The sequence below is a fragment of the Microtus ochrogaster genome, unplaced genomic scaffold (assembly GCF_000317375.1).
Source record: "Microtus ochrogaster isolate Prairie Vole_2 unplaced genomic scaffold, MicOch1.0 UNK92, whole genome shotgun sequence".
In the NCBI taxonomy this organism is placed as follows: Eukaryota; Metazoa; Chordata; class Mammalia; order Rodentia; family Cricetidae; genus Microtus; species Microtus ochrogaster.
This window is the reverse complement of record NW_004949190.1, coordinates 512,297-529,319: the sequence shown is the minus strand read 5'-3', so window position 1 is coordinate 529,319 and position 17,023 is coordinate 512,297. Positions and strand designations below refer to the sequence as shown.

At 38.6% G+C, this 17,023-nt stretch overlaps 1 protein-coding gene and 1 pseudogene across 2 annotated transcripts in view; one reads left to right on the top strand and one right to left on the bottom strand.

Annotated features, from left to right (window-relative positions):
* Pak3 (p21 (RAC1) activated kinase 3) overlaps positions 1-17,023 on the bottom strand; it is a 285,220-nt gene that overhangs the window by 253,736 nt on the left and 14,461 nt on the right. The window lies entirely within an intron of this gene.
* On the top strand, positions 10,150-11,653 carry LOC102000599 (annotated as a pseudogene).

The following is a 17,023-nucleotide window of genomic DNA, read 5'->3' as shown; positions in this document are numbered from 1 at the left end:
ATCTTTATTCGCGAAGTAGAAAAATGTTGTCAAAGAAGTTCCAAAACCATTCACTCTAGATTTTAACCTTTGGTGACATTTCCTTCAGCCTTTCTCTCCTCCTAAACATATTCTTACATAGGCATTATATCTTCTTCTAAAACACTTGAGATAAGATGAAGGATATCTCTCTTTATTCCTAGAGACTTGGTATATGTCTCTATATACATATATATATGAAGGCACTTTTGCTCATTGCCAAGAGACAATGATCAGAATCAATAAAAATATTCACATCACATTTCTATGTAATCTAAATGCATTCTTCAAATTTAACTAATTAATCCAACAATAAAAAATTATCTAGTGTAGGAGTCAAGCTTAAATCAATGCTAGGGTTGAGTTTGAATGCCACTTTAGTCCTCTTTTAAAAGTGAAATTGCTCTCAGTTTTTCTTATCTTTCACAACCTTGACATTTTCAAAGAATACGCTATCCTCTGATTCCAGCTACAGTTTTCAATGTCACAAGAGACAGAAAAGCAGAATATCGTCTGACTCCCCATCTTCAGAGCTACAGAATTTGAAAGGGCCTAAATTTAGAAGTATTTTACTTGGTCTCAAACACCTCTCAAAATTTCCACCATATCAGTGACTCAATATTATTAAATTATTTCATATTTCATACTTAATTCTAACTTAGGACCACCCAATGACAACTGCTTTTGCATAATCACCCCCAGTATGAGTATGAGTGGGCTCTACCAAAATTATGAGAAATCATTTTAATGAATATGTTATATAAAATGACCATTTCATAAATACAGAACTTAAGCATTTATTTTTTTTTTGAGACAGGGTTTCTCTGTGGAACTTAAGCATTTAAATCTATCTTCTTTAGTTTTAAATAAAGAACAATTTGGAACAAGGAAGGAGGGGTGTGAATAATGAAGCAGCCTCAGTGGAGTGAATTTCTAGTACCAGGAATGATTTTACTCCTGTTGAGCAGGACTTAAGTTCAATTAGACATTTACTAGCAGGATATGAGTGTAACTATTGCACTTTTAGGGATATCTTGCCATTCTGGTCATTGTTTGTCACAGCTACAGAGACCAAATCAAACAACTGTAAAAAAATAAAATAAAATCCTGATATTCAATGCAGGTTGAAATGCCCTAAGTGAAAAATGGATTTAAACATAACTAGACTAGCAAACATCTTAGGTAGGTGACACACAGAAGATATGCTGCTTTTGCTGTGATTTCATGGCTGACTGGAATCTGTGACTCACTTCAATAATGCTACTCAGCACCATGAGAAATTATCACACTGTGTTTTGCCAGCTCAAGGAAAGGTGAAAACTCAAAATAGAAAGTACATTTAGTACTGAATGTTTATTACTTCTGTACAATCATAGTGCCAACTGTAAGACATTGTTAAAAGCCATTTGAAGTTAATAATCCAAAACTGAACGCTTTCCTACCTGGGCTAAGTCTATTCAACACTGTATTGGAAGTTCTATCTGTGGCAATTAAGCAAGACAATTAAATATAAAGTAAAGAAAAAATAAAACTAAAGATTAATTCCACTTATAGCAGACAAAAGTAATAAAACCATTAGAAATAAACGTAACTGTAAGTGCCAACCATATCATCAGAACGGGGCAGGGGGGAAGGATAGTCCTCCAAGGAAGAAGAGAATACAGTGTTATAAGGAATAAAGGAACAATTAGAGCAGGAAGGTTAAATGGGGAGAAGGATTGGAGGGCAGGATAGAGAAAAGAACATAGGGAAGAACAACTAACACTAAAGCCCTTTAAAAAGTTATATGGAAACCTACTACTATGGAAGCTTCCTAAAATATATACATACAAAAAAGAAGTATAAATAGAGTTACATATAATATGGGAAACAGTTACTTCAGCTAGGTACCACAGATCATAATACCACAGACAATTGGTTAGACATACTATACCTCCTCACAACTTGACATTAAGACCTTATTGCTGAAGACACCAAATACTCAACTAGAAGCTTCTTGCCTACTGCCTACTATTCACAGTACTGGAAAATAATATACACACTAGTGGAGGAGAAAAGGAGTCATCAGCCTCATCCAGATAAGAATCCTGTGAGCTACAAAGGAGAACTGCTAGCAAGATGTGCCCACAGATGCAATAAAGGCAGAAATGTTGGAGAAGTAGCCAACTACTTTTTAAATTGGATTTAGGTCCCTGTCCATGAGATGGAACATGTATCTGACCCTGATACAAGGGGCAAACCTCTGAGCCCTAAGGGAAACCTACTACTATTGATCTGCTAAATTAACATAACAACAAAATCACTACTAATGACATAGTAGCACAGAGACCCAGAATTAAACAAGGTACAAAATGTGAGATACTTTAGAGTACTCAGCTAAATGGGATATCTATATCATTCCCCACCATTCAAGGCTCAGGGGTCTATGGGAAAAGAAGGCTGAAGGTTTTTTAAGAGCCAGAAGTAGTGAATGACTTCAAAGAAAGAGCATTTTCCAGATACTACAGGAGTGATACACATAAACATTTAGAGACTGTGACAGCATGCACAAGACCTACACAAGTTCAAGTCAGAGAAAACCCCAGCATGGAATAGGAGAGGTGGACACAATGACCAACCCCTAAATAAGAAGATATTTGCAATAGGAATGGGGAGTGAATCAGTTTTCTTCAATGTTGTGCGTATATCATACACACTCCAGTGTGAATCTCAGGCTCAAAAGTAGTTAGCCAACACAAATTAGACTACATAGTTTTCCAACGCTTTTGTGTTTTGTTTTTAACTTACTGAAATAATATAAACTTGAGTGTCTAGGGAGATGGGGAGATCCAGGAAGAGTTGTTAAAAAGGAACGAATATGATCAAAAAATGTTGCATGGAAAATTTTGAACAATACAGAATCAGAACAGTTTGAGATATTACTGAGAGAAATTAAAGAAGACCTAATCACACAGAAAAGTATCCTGTGTTCTCTATATTCATCTGTAGATGTAATAATAATCCTGCTAATGTTCTAGTTATCAATTTTGTAGAAATTGACAAGATGCTCTTAAAATTTATGTTAGTACAAGGAAATGTTAACAGTTAAAAAATCTTTTGAAAAAACAAAGTTATAATGCAAATATTTCCCCATTTTGAAATTTACATAAATTATAACACTCACGATCTCTAATATTTGGCATAAAAGTATACATAGAACAATAGAACTGAATTAAAATTGAACCTGCATGTCATTTGATTCTTGACAAGTGTGTCAAGAATTAACATGGTAGTTTCAAAACATTGCTTGGGACCAGTGCATGCACATTCACATGAAATAGAATTAAATGGGGTTTTTACTTCATACTACATAAATTAACTAAAAATTATATGATGTAAATATAAAATATATACATATAAAATTCTTAGAGGAAATAAGTATTATTGTTAATGACATTGGATTAATGAATAGTTCCTTACAATGACACTGAACACATGAGGAAGTAACAAAAATTATAGATAAATTAAAGGACATTAATAAAACAAACTTTTTTATTACAGGAAACCATCAAGAAAATTAAAAGCCCACAGAAAGGGAAAAATATTTCCAAATTGTGTCTGGAATAAATTTTTTCTTAGAACACAATCAAAGGAAAACATCACCTAACAAATAAAAACAACCCAAATAAATGGATAGACAACATGAGAATGTACAGTTAATGGCATAGTGCTTGTCAACAAAAATGAAATGAAATTCTGACCCAGTCTGAAGTGTGTATATACTTGTAAAAACATTTGGTTAGAGATATTGCTCAGTGGTTAAAAGTACATTTTGTTCCTGTAGAGGACCTGAGTTTGGTTCCTAGTAGACACATGGTAGCTCAAAAAGCACCTTCAGATATCAGGCATGCACATTATACACATATATACAGGCAGGCAATGCACACTTAAAACATATTATTTTAATGGCACTGGGTTTTGATCCTACTGCACGTACTGGCTTTGTGGGAGCCTAGGCTGTTTGGATGCTCACCTTACTAGACCTCGATGGAGGTGGGTGGTCCTTGGACTCCCCCCAGGGCAGGGAACCCTGATTGCTCTATGGGCTGACGAGGGAGGGGGACTTGATTGGTTGAGGGAGAGGGAAATGGGAGGCGGTGGAGGGGAAGAGACAGAAATCTTTAATAAATAAATAAATAATTTTTTAAAAAAGTGAAAAAAGCAAAAAAAAAAAACAAGAAGTGTTTTGTTAAGACAAAGGAGGCTGTCACAAGTAACTATACACTGTACAGTTACATTTACATAAAATGACCAAAATAGTGAGTTCTGTGGAGGCAGAATGGAACATTGTGATTGTTTCAGAGTAGAAGAGATTGAAAATTGAGTGGTAATGCCTAAGGGCTACTGTTTCTTTTGACCATAATGAAAAGGTTCTAAAGTTGATTGTGATGATGAATACAACATTATACCAAAAGTCAAAGAATTTTAAATAGATGATATATATGTAATCTTGCTATGTTAAAGTTAAAACCTCCCTTTTTATTTAGACAGAAAAGGCAAGGTGATGTGTGATTCCCCTCTGTATGCTATAAATTTGTTTTATTGTCATTGGTTAAAAAAGGAGCTGCTTATGGCCAATAGCTTGACAGAGTAAAATCAGGCTGAAAAATCCAAACAGAGATGGAGAAAGAGAAGGTAGTCAGAGTCAAGGAGATGCCATATAGCTGCCAGAGAAGAAAGATGCCCAGGAACCTTACTGGTAAACCACAAGACTTGTGGTAAAATATAAAATAATAGAAATCAGTTAATTTAAGATATAAGAGCTATTTAGAAATATGCTTAACCTATTGTCCCGACAATATTACAATTAATATAGTTTCTGTGTGATTATTTTGGGTCTGGGTGGCTGGGACCAAACAAGCAGCCTCCACCTACATTCATAGATCAGAGTTTAAAATTTTTATGTGGTCCAACTTGTCAGGTTTTTATTTATGAGTCATGTTTCTGGTTTCATACCTAAGTTCTCTTAACTTCTCTCACATATATATGTGTACATATATTGAGGTGCTGAATATTAGACACAGCCTCACACGACTAGGCCAGAACTCTATTATAAATGTATATCCTCAGTCTGTGTTTGACCTATAATTCTATAACCAATTGTATATTAATTTTTGCATGAAGTATGTAGTTTAACTCTGTGTTTTAAGGAAAATGAAGTCACAGTAGGTTGCTTAAGTGTAAAGCCCTAAACCATAAGTCAGCAGTACTAATTGTACTTAATAGATTGTTAAAAAAAAAGAAGACAAAATGATGTTGGAAGGAGAATGAGGTGGGATCTGAGAGAGCTGGGATTAAAATGGGGTTGGATATAATCATGTTTCATAATACACATGGAAATTCTTGAACATTTTTAATTGGAGCAAAAACCAACAAAATAGAGATTTAAAAACAATATGGTGAACAATGAAATAAAATATTTGTTAATAAGTTAAAATTACATTTTCCCCCTTTCCTTTCCTCTTTACAACTCTTCCTACATATCACCCTTCCAATTCCCTCTCAAAGTCACGGCTTCCTTTTCCTGAAATTTTATTGTTATACCAATATATAAATGCATATATATGTATGTATATATATTTTTTAAAGGAAAAAATCATTTAAATTGGTCCCTTCCATTCTTTTTTCTGTATTTGCATGCACACATAAATATTTCAAAATAATTCAGAACTATATATTTTATATCATTCTAACTTAACTGTATATTATAGACATTCTTTGCCAATAAATATTGCTCTAAAACAGCAGTTTCAATCTATTTAAGATTATACTTGAACAGATTTTGTTTTCTCCCTCTTCTCTCCCCCTCCCCTTTCCCTTCCCTCTCTTCCTCTTCTTCCTTTTTTCTGTCTCCCTCTCCTCACTCTCCATCCCCACTTTCCATCTTTTTCTCCTTCCATTCTTTGGCATACTGAGAGGAGAACATGGATGAGGATAAAGAGTTGGAGGGAAAGCAGGCATCTCGAAAAGGGCTATAAAATGATAAGGAGAAAATTTGGTAACTAAGGATGAAAAGCTGCTCTTGGCGTTAAATATGGCCTGTTAAGCCAAGTGCCAAAATGAATTGCCCCACCCTCAACTATGTATACGAATGGAACTTGAGCCTTGGGGCCAACAAAGACCATTGTGGAGATTCCAGCTGTGGAAAACCGTTTCATATTTAGGCACATATAATCACCTATTTGGGCAATCATTGAAAGCATGAAGCTAAATCTGTTTCCTGAATTCTAATTACCCTCACTTCTTAAGGAGTCCCAAGATTGCTGGACACATTCTGAGTTTGTAAAGTAATATACATTGAATAAGCCTGTGCGGTAGAGGACTTTGAGTCATTTTCCTGCTCTGCCACTCACGAGCTACATGCTTTAGGAAAGCTGCTGAACCTCTTTGGCTCTTAATTTCTAGACCATGGGGATAATAAGCATAGTATGATGGATGCCTGTAATCACAGCCACATTGAGAGGCTGAGGCAGGGGTCACTGTCAAATTCAGAGACAGCCTAGGCAACCCATTGAGATTCATAGTGCATGGGCATAGTAGGACTTCCTTTTTTAGGGGATCATTTTGAGGATTTTATGAATTACACAGTGCAAGGTACTTAGGACTCATTCCTTGGTGGGTTTTTTTTTATTTTTATTTTTTTATTTTTGTTCGTTACTATAAATGACAAATCCTCCTCCCAGCTCCATGAGGGAAGCAGTCATCTTTTATCAAGGAAAGGTGACAAAACTAAGCCTTGGGAGAAATCAAACACTGTGGTGAAGTGATCCTACTGAGACCTGGAGCCAAACTGCTTCTCTGTGAAGCCAAACTTCTCAATTACAGAGCTAAAGGGTTTCATCTTTTATAACTTCAAACTTATTTTCTCATTTTCAAAGCCTGGTTCTGAGGTTCAGCAGAGGAAGTAAAGAGCAAGGATAGATAGTTGGCCTTGCCCTGACTTTGGCCACTGCCACAGATCTCAGGCTAAGAAGAAACATGTCATGGTCCTGAGAAGAGTTTGGGGAGATTTCAGTAGGTTTTCATCTACTACATGGGGACCCTACAATTAAAGTCACAAGCTTTTTGACTCATAGACACTTTGACCTGTGCCAGAACTGCTTATGTGGATCTGATTGTCCTCTGTCCTATTTCAAATGCAAACCCATCTCTTAGGCCTGCGTAGCCTTCCGATCCATCAGCCTCACTGTGGCCAGAAGAGACAGCTGTCTGGAGGCTGGCCCCTTTGTTCGGGAGAAGCTGGTAAATCAGCAGTAATCCCTGATTCACAGTGAGACTCAGCTCCCTGTCTGAACAGTCAGGGCTTGTTATTTTTAACAAGTGGGGCCGCACCTGTTCCAAGGGTCTGGCACTGGAAAGCAAGCTGCTATGAATGGCCCAGGGCCCCACACAAGCAGCAGCTGCGGTCTGGAATCAGGGCATTGTTAACATAAGAATGGGGCTCAGCCATGCCAGCCAGTCAGCCTGCTAGCCAGCCAGCCAGCCAACCAGTCAGCCAGCCAGCCAGCTAGCTTCTTCTTCCCTCCTCCCCATGTTGCCTGGAACACCAAATGGGCCAGCCCCCTCCCCATTGAAGGCAGACTAGCTATACCTGTTTCTTTTTACCAGTGTTTTCTTTTTATCAGTATTTTATTTCTTGGTGAAAGAGTAGTTTTCTTTCTTCAGACAATGTCCAAGTAGAGGAAAAATCACTATTCCCCATGTTTGTACTCTAAGGCAAGTACCCATGACATACAGTTCCAGGAGAAATGATGCAGAGAGACTACAAAGCAAATAGTGGCATGCTGTATGCATGCAAAGTAGCCCATATGGCTCTTCTCTGGGGCAAATGTAGCTGGGATGTAGAACGGTCTCTACCTTCTTGCCTGGATGTAGAACGGTCTCTACCTTCTTGCCTGTCTTGGACACACTGTATAAACAGGGGCTAAGAACTTGTTAGAAATCTAGCTGATGAACTCAGATCCCAGGGCCACTCAGTCAGCTTTCTGAGTTTACTAAGGCCTTCCAGCGATTACTGTGCACATTAACATTTGAGAAGTACTAGGCTAGAAAACGAGGCAGTGGATCTGGCTCCTCCTCCTACTTCTAAGTACTAAGCTTTCAAGCAATATAAACACTGGAATCTTAGTTCCATCCGCTACTAGCAGAATGACAAATTTAAAAAAAAAAAGTCACACACTCTCTTTGAATTTGCTTTCTCATTTGTAAAGGAGCAAAAATCATTATAATTATAGGTACAGTAGGAGAGTAGGAGGACAAATATTAAAAATACATCATTTGACTAGTGCACTGTTCACTATGGGATAATGTCTCATTTAATAGTTCTCTTGCTTGTTTTAGTTTTAAGGCAAGTTGTAACTATGTAGCTCATGCTGGCTTGCAACTTTCTGTGTATTCCAGATTGGCCTTGAACTCACAATCCTCCTGTCTTAGCCTCCAAAATGATGATGCTACAGATATGTGCTTCCAGACCAGCCAAATTATTATTATTATTACATTATTATTATCATCCATCTGCCTAGCAAATACCACTCTGCCAACCTCAGAGGATTCAGATGCTGACTTGTACTATTTGTATACAGATCAGGAAGTTTTTGCTTCTTTTTCTGCTGTATGAATAAACTTAAGGCAAAAGATTACTTAATGATAACATTTCATATTTACATAGCAATTTCCAAACATTTTTGATACCTACTTGGTCAAAACTCCTATACTTCTATTTCCTTCAAGTGTAGAATCATTCCAGTTCCCTCTGTAACCATAGATTCCCACATAGCTTATCTTACCTGATCTGTTTTTTATTTTATAAATTCAATGACAGTGACATGCATATGCATATATGTGTAGATAGATAGATAGATATAGATAATGTATTCTTGTCACTTTCACAAACACCAAGTAACCTCTCTCATCCTCTTCCCCTTGATTCTGATTACCTTCTGGTATTACCTTCAGATTCTAAGCGTCAGAGGTGAAAGGGAATTGAGAGACCCGTTGGGCCAAGATCATCCTTATACTGTCCAGACAAGTTGCCCAAAGTCATGTTGTAAACGTTCAAGACAGTCAGCATGAGAACCTGATGGAAATCTGAATCCCAGCTCCAATTTTGGACCCAGTAACAGTTTTTATTTAAAACAGAAAGTTTGCTTAAGGAAAGATGGCACCAGAGAATCAGGCCAAGCTTAGGTGTGGCCACAGAATTCATTCATGGGCAAACTGTTCAAAGTTGGACAAACTGGAATCTGTGTCACTGATGAGAGTGTGCATATTTCCTGAGTGCAATGGAAAAGACTGTAGCCTCAGCTCCATCACATTTTGGAAAAGTAAATGAAGGTCATGAGCTGCTCTCAAAACTAGGAACACAATGACAGTTAGTTCCAATTAGCCTTGTGGCCCCAGGACTGGCCATGATCTCCTCATCTTGCCTCAGTTCTGATAGAAGTAACAGAATTTTATTTCACTAAGGAAGCATGCAAGCAAACTTCTTTGATCACAGGGACTTCCTACAGCTTTAAAAATAACTCTTTCCATGACCTACACAAGAGCCAAGCAACCCAAACCCCCAGCCCAAGGAACAATTAGCAGTGGATAGTTGCTGGTGGGGATCATTTTTTAAAAGGATATATGTACTGGAAGCTTTCTCATAATGTAGTAGGTTGCTCCACAGTCGTGTGCATATGGGTATCACTAACTAGGCTTAATAAGTTATCAAAACAAAACTACATGAAGTTAGGAGGGAGCATGTTGGGAGTAGGGAAATAGTGAAGAAGTTGGAGGGGGAAATGGGAGTGAGTAATATGACCATATCTCATTATATTAAAGTATGAAATTATTAAACATAAAGAAGAAAATGTTTAAATATTTTAAAGGCTCTTTAATCACATATTAAAATATTATAAATATATCAAATAGAAATTTAAGTTATAAAATTATTAGCAATTTGACATGCAAAGCTGATCAAGGACAGTGCCTACATAAAGACCATGGGTGTTCTCCAGACAGAGTTCCTTATTTCATGTCTATGACAGGCGCAAGAAACCCTGAACGTCAGAGGAAAGAATTGGGAACCTAACAGAAAGATACATCAGGCTGATGGAGGCCCTCCTGGCCTGACCTCCAATCGGTCTAGTAAGAAGGTGCTGTCCCGACCGGGAGACGGCAAGAGGGTGGCGCGTCCACTCGGGCCTGGACGAGGGAGGCAAACCGCTCCCTTCCAACCCTTGGCTTGCCCTGCGCTCGCGATGGCGGCGTTGGCAGACGGATACGCGGCGGCGCCTGTGTCTGGCAGAGCCGGTGTGAGAAGAGGAGACAGACCTTCCTCGACGCAGGGATAATCAGGAGTTTTGGCAGGACCTTTGAGTTCACATCGGGAGAGTGAGGAGCCCAGCGAAGAGCACAGACTATGGCGCTGAAACGGATTAATAAGGAACTTAGTGATTTGGCCCGTGACCCTCCAGCACAATGTTCTGCAGGTCCACTTGGAGATGACATGTTTCATTGGCAAGCCACAATTATGGGACCTAATGACAGCCCATATCAAGGTGGTATATTCTTTTTGACAATTCATTTTCCTACAGACTACCCCTTCAAACCACCGAAGGTTGCATTTACAACAAGAATTTATCATCCAAATATTAACAGTAATGGCAGCATTTGTCTTGATATTCTAAGATCACAGTGGTCTCTTGCTTTAACTATTTCTAAAGTTCTTTTATCCATTTGTTCTCTGCTATGTGATCCAAACCCAGATGACCCCCTAGTGCCAGAGATTGCACGGATCTATAAAACAGACAGAGATAAGTACAACAGAATATCTCAGGAATGGACTCAGAAGTATGCCATGTGATGCTACCTTAAAGTCAGAATAACCTGCATTATAGCTGGAATAAACTTTAAATTACTGTTCCTTTTTTGATTTTCTTATCCGGCTGCTCCCCTATCAGACCTCATCTTTTTTAATTTTATTTTTGTTTACCTCCCTCCATTCATTCACATGCTCATCTGAGAAGACTTTAGTTCTTCCAGCTTTGGACAATAACTGCTTTTAGAAATTGTAAAGTAGTTAACAAGAGAACAGTTGCCCAAGATTCAGAAATTTTTTTAAAACTGGACCATGTGTATTATGTGGCCAATGTCTTCACTCTAACTTGGTTATGAGACTAAACCAATCCTCACTGCTCTAACTTGCTGAAGAAACCATCTGAGGGGGAGGGAGATGGATGCTCAGCTGTCACATCCAAGGAAGCATTATTCTAGCGCATCCATTCTTGTTTAAGCCCTCCACTGTTAGAGATATGAGGTTACATGATATACTTTATGCTCATAACTGATGTGGCTGGAGAATTGGTATTGAATTATAGCATCAGCAGAACAGAAAATGTGATGTATTTTATGCATGTCAATAAAGGAATGACCTGTTCTTGTTCTACAGAGAATGGAAATTGGAAGTCAAACACCCTTTGTATTCCAAAATAGGGTCTCAAAAAACATTTTGTAATTTTCATTTAAATTGTTAGGAGGCTTGGAGCTATTAGTTAATCTATCTTCCAATACTGTTTAATATAGCACTGAATAAATGATGCGAGTTGTCAATGGATGAGTGATCAACTAATAGCTCTCCTAGTAATTGATTTATTTTTCTTCAATAAAGTTGCATAAACCAAAAAAAAAAAAACATCAGGCTGATGGAGACAAATCTAGGTGTTGTTCCGAAACTCAAATGTCTGAAGGTCAGTGCTTAGACAAAAGATCTATGAACACTTCATTCTTCACATCTCTAATAAACAGCAAACTTGCTAGAGTTTGCTTTAAGGGTCAAGTCGGCAGCATTCTAATTTGTTTTCTGACTGCAGAATTCTCACTCTCATAGCAAAGCTTCTCAGATGCTGAGAGAGCAGGAAATAGATTGAGGTTTTGCTAGTGAGATGGGAAATTTTACCTTACTACATGGTCAACAAACTCCATTTCAGAAAAAAAAAAACAATACGACTCCATGTAGTACCAATTGAAAACTGTTGTTATAAGTCTCAGTGGTCATTAATGGCCAAATGAGAAGCTAAGTAATACTGAAAATGCGCCTGGTAGAAAGAATACGCAAGTTTGGAAGACCAGTTAAAGGAGGCTGCTATAAAGTCAGGCAATTCAGACACTGTAGTGGTCCAAATGAGAAATAACAAAAAACAAAATAAATGCAGTCAAAATGCAAAGGAAGCAACGGATACCAGACATAGATTTGATTGGTAGACTTGGGGAAAGTGAACATTGTAAAAGGTGAGTGAGGTAACAGAGACTGGCAACACTGTCTCGTTTAGTAGTCAGAGTATATTGTTTAGTTCTGGACACAATGACTTTGGAATGCCTATGGCATTTCAAGGTAGAGATAGGCCATGGACCATTAGATAAACAAATGATGGGATTAAGAGAGATGTTCAGTGGTCACAGACAGGTGGATGATAGCTGAAACCATAAGTACATATAAAATTGTCAAGAAAAATATGAAGCAAGGAAAAAGAGATTTCTAGAAACTTCCGTGTTTCACATATTGGGGGGAAAAAAAGAACTCAAGAAACATCTAAAAGTGAATCAAGAACATCTAAGGAAAAAAAATGCTTTCAGGAAAGTAGATGACTCAGATTACTAAGGAAGGTGGTAGGGACTGAAAAATGTTCACGAGACTTGTCAGTTAGCAAATCACTGATGCCCATGGCAAAAGACACTTCTCAACAACAGAAAAAACAGACTTTACTGGAGGGAAGAAGTGAATGGAAGTGAAAAAGTCGAGTGAGATTGAGTAGACTTCTTTGAGGTAGCTCATCTGTGGAAAGAGAACATAAGGAAGTAGTTCGAGATGAAGAATATAAGACCAAAGAGAAGATTTTTTAAAGACTATTTTGAAAATATCCAACAATGAATAAGATGTTGAATATACATAACAATTTGGGAGAGCCAGAGTAGAGAAGAAACTCAGTCTGCATACACGTATTTCTGATTTTAAGGAAGAAACACACTCACACACAAAACTAAGATTCTGGAATCCTCTATTTTCTCTGAAATGGTGAAAAGTCATCCTCTTGGAGACAGAGTGACAGTTATGATTTTGAAGAGTAGACAGTGGTGATTTGGGTGGGTTTAACACCCACTAATGAGCCACATTGCTTCATGAGATTTTCAAATTGCTTTCGGCAAGCTGATGAAGTTGTTTTGCTGTTGTTCAGGTATCTGAATTACTCCAGAGATTTTCAGATTTAGACTTATCTAAAATTTCTGTCTGCGGCCCATCATAATTCTTCTGTTCCAGATTTCAGAGGTGGGTCAGTTTGGGGCTATAATCAATACTTTTCTCACTGATGTGACCAAAATACCTGAAAGAAAATACTTAAAAGAGGAGAGGTGGATTTTGAGTCCTGGCTTCATAGATGTTAATATCATGGCACAGAAGATGAGGCAGAGAAGGGGGATCACTTCGAGGTGTCCAGGAAGCAGAGGTGAGAAACAGGAAGGAGCCTAGACAAGAGTGTAGTCTCCAAAGACATGTCTTCAGTGAACTACTTTCTCTAACCAGGTAAGAGACTCCACCGACTCCCAATAAGATATTTTCAGAGATTTTAATGAGAAACGTCCCCCATAGTCTCAAGTATTTCTGTACTTGGTACCCAGTTGCTGGCACTGTTTCAGGGAGTCTAGGGGACATGCAGCCTTGCTGGAGGAAGTATGTCACTGTGAGTGGGCTTTGAGAATTTAAAGTCATTCTCCACCACCGGTTTACTCCATGTGCTTCATGTTCACAGTTAAAGACATGATTGCTCAGCTTCCTGCTCCTGCAGCCCTGCCTGCTATTTGCTCACATGCCTGTCTGCCATAATGGGCTCTCATTCCCTCAAGTCAAATTAGAAACTCTTGCTTTCAAAAGTTGATTTTGCTTCTGTGTTTAACACAAAAACAAAACAAAACAACAACAAAAAAAACCTTACTAATACACTATTCAAGTGTGAATCTATCAATGGGTTAAACCATTCATTAGAGTAGATGGCTCATGATTTAGGCATCTCTGGAAACGTGTTTGTGGCCAGACCTAGGGATGTGTTTAGTAGCCCACTAGGCATTTCTTCATCCAATCCAGATGACAAAAATAATCAGCACAAGGACACCGAGGAAATCCAGAAATTGGGAGAGGTGACAAAGATAGTGTCAGAATGAAGGTTAGTAGAGGTAAAAAGAGGTCAATGAATCTTCATATATAAGTTAGAGCTTGTCTCATTCTCTCCCCACAAATTCCCAGTGGCTCACCATGTCACTCATTCAAAGAAATCACAAAACTCCTAATTTCCTACAAAGACCAATAAGACTTATCTTCGTGTTCCCTCCCAGTCCTTATGTTCTAACTCTGCTTCAGCTAGACTTGCTGCCTCATAGGCTCTCAGGACATTCTTACACACTGCTCTCTCTGTAACCTTCCCCTGGGTATCTCAGTGAAGGCTACCCTTTTAGAATTTCTTCACTCATAATTAAAGCTGACCTCTTTTCTCAGAATTCTTTACCTCATCTACTGCTGCTCCAAGGGCTACTGTTTTCTTGGCTAGGCTGGAAGGCAGCAAACCACAGAGACCCTCCTTTTCTAGCTGTCTTGTAGCTGTGATAACAAGTGTTTTACCGGGACATCTGGTTTATGACTTGGGTGCTTCTGCCTTTACATTTGTGGAGCAAGAGTTCTCACCTGCTGAGCCACTTGTCCACCCCTTAGAAGTTACATGCAGGCAGTACATTTTGTCCATCATTCCATTTCCACATACCTAACACCTACAACAGTCTCAAGTACAAAGTCATTTGTAAAATGTAATAAAAGATGTCTATGTCCAGCCTGCCAGACAGATTATTCAGAGGCACCAGAGTCATCCACGATAAAAGCAGATGTAATGTTGAAGAAGAAATTGATAAAGACTGATGATGTGGGAGTGTCATATATCAATCTGTTGATTTCATTGGTTAAGGAATAAAGAAACTGCCTAGGCCCCTTGATAGGCCAACCCTTAGGTGGGTGGAGTAAACAGAACAGAAGGCTGGGAGAAAGAAGCTGAGTCAGGAGTCGCCATGGTTCTTCTACTCCAGGCAGATGCAGGTTAAGATCATTCCTGGTAAGCCAGCTCGTGGGCCACATAGAATAATAGAAATGGGTTAGATCAATATGTAAGAGCTAGCCAATAAGAGGCTGGAACTAATGGGTCAGGCAGCGATTAAAAGAATACAGTTTCCATGTATTTATTTCGGGGCATAAGCTAAGCTAGCCATGTGGGCGGCCGGGTGCCGGGGACGCAGCCCTACCACTCCTTTTTCAACAGACTGAGACAAGGTTAGTGAAGAAGAAATGTAGAGCTGATAATCATATAGAGGGCAATACAGATAGAATGTGCTCCAGGGTAACATTTATTCATTTAATATTGCTTTTAAAACAATTAAGACAATAATTTACATGTATTTTATTTTTTATCTGATAATCTCTGTTATTCTTACCTCTTTGAGGACAATGCACACCAAAGGCTTGCAAAGAGTACTAGACATCAACCAGTAGCCCTATGGAATATGCAGCTCATAAAAAGGATTCATCTCAGTAAGTATTAATAAACTTTCTGGAAGATATATGCATAGATTAAGATAAGCAGGCATTAATGTTGTGAAAACTAAAGTTCATTAACATCCTATAGCCTATCTACTGAAAAGCACATTGGCTAACTAGTCTGTTGTGGCAGCCCTTGCCTGTAATATCAGCAATTATGAGGTAGAGGCAAGAGGATCAGAAGTTCAAAGTCATTTATTGACTACCCAGTTAGTTCAGAGCCAGTCTGGGCTATCTGAGACCTTGTCTTGAATAAACAAAAACAAATAAATGCAAGAAAGCTAACAGAAGCTCAGGCCAGGGGAAGGAGATTCTCTGGTGATGAGGCGACTCTGACACCAAGCTCCCCAGGTGATGTCAGCAGGTAGCTAACATGTGGCATGCTGATACAACTTGTGGGCCAGGGGAGTTGGTTGATGTGAGCATAAGTCTCAAAGGATACATATAGAACACTTGGGACAGAAGACAGAAGGTGAAAAGAAAGCACAAACATGCATGGGAATGAAGCAGAGACATCTTAAAATTCTGTGTCAACCCTTTGAAAGGAAATCATCCTGGTGAAATTATGCCAGAGGCAAAATCCACGGGAAAGGTACTAATTCTTACAAGGACCACCCGTTTGCAATTGTTTAGACAGAATAAGTTATAGCCAGTACCCAAGAGGGTGGAGTTGGGTATTATTACTGCCTACAGATTCTTCCTGATGATCTTCGAAAAGAGAATGTGAGGTGAACTCCTGAGGTCCATGGCTGGTAACTATGTATGCCACAATTGGTAAGCAAATCAATCTTAGTAGAAAACAAGGAAATGAGGTAGGCACAATGATGACACTGCTTATGGATAACCCTCTGAACAATTGGGACATGATAAGTCTCTGTGGTATCCAGACTATTTCCAGTAGATGCAGAGCAATGTTTGTTTAGGAAGAGGGTTGATGTCAGCAGACCAGGATCAGGCTCCCTATAATGTGAACAAAGAAACAAGGAACCGATAGCAACTCTTCATCCTAATGGGAGGCTAAATTCATATCTCTTCTTATCCCATTCCCTATCTCACCACTCTCTACCACCTCTAGTGGAATGCTGGAGCACAGAGCAAGCCCCAACCCAACCCCTTTGAAAAGTAACCTCAGAAGTTCTCCAATATTAGCTATGATGCCTCTGTAGAATGATCCACTACACCCTTGAAGTTGTCCCTAAAATGAATGTCCTTAAAATGTCCCTACAGCCTAGGTGGCTATCAGGAATATGTTAAGCATTATTGACTATGGCCTTCTGGCCCTTATCATTTTTAGAAGAACTGTTACAGTTCCTTTTTACTGAGCCATCTTTCAGTGTCTACAACTGGTGTGAAGGA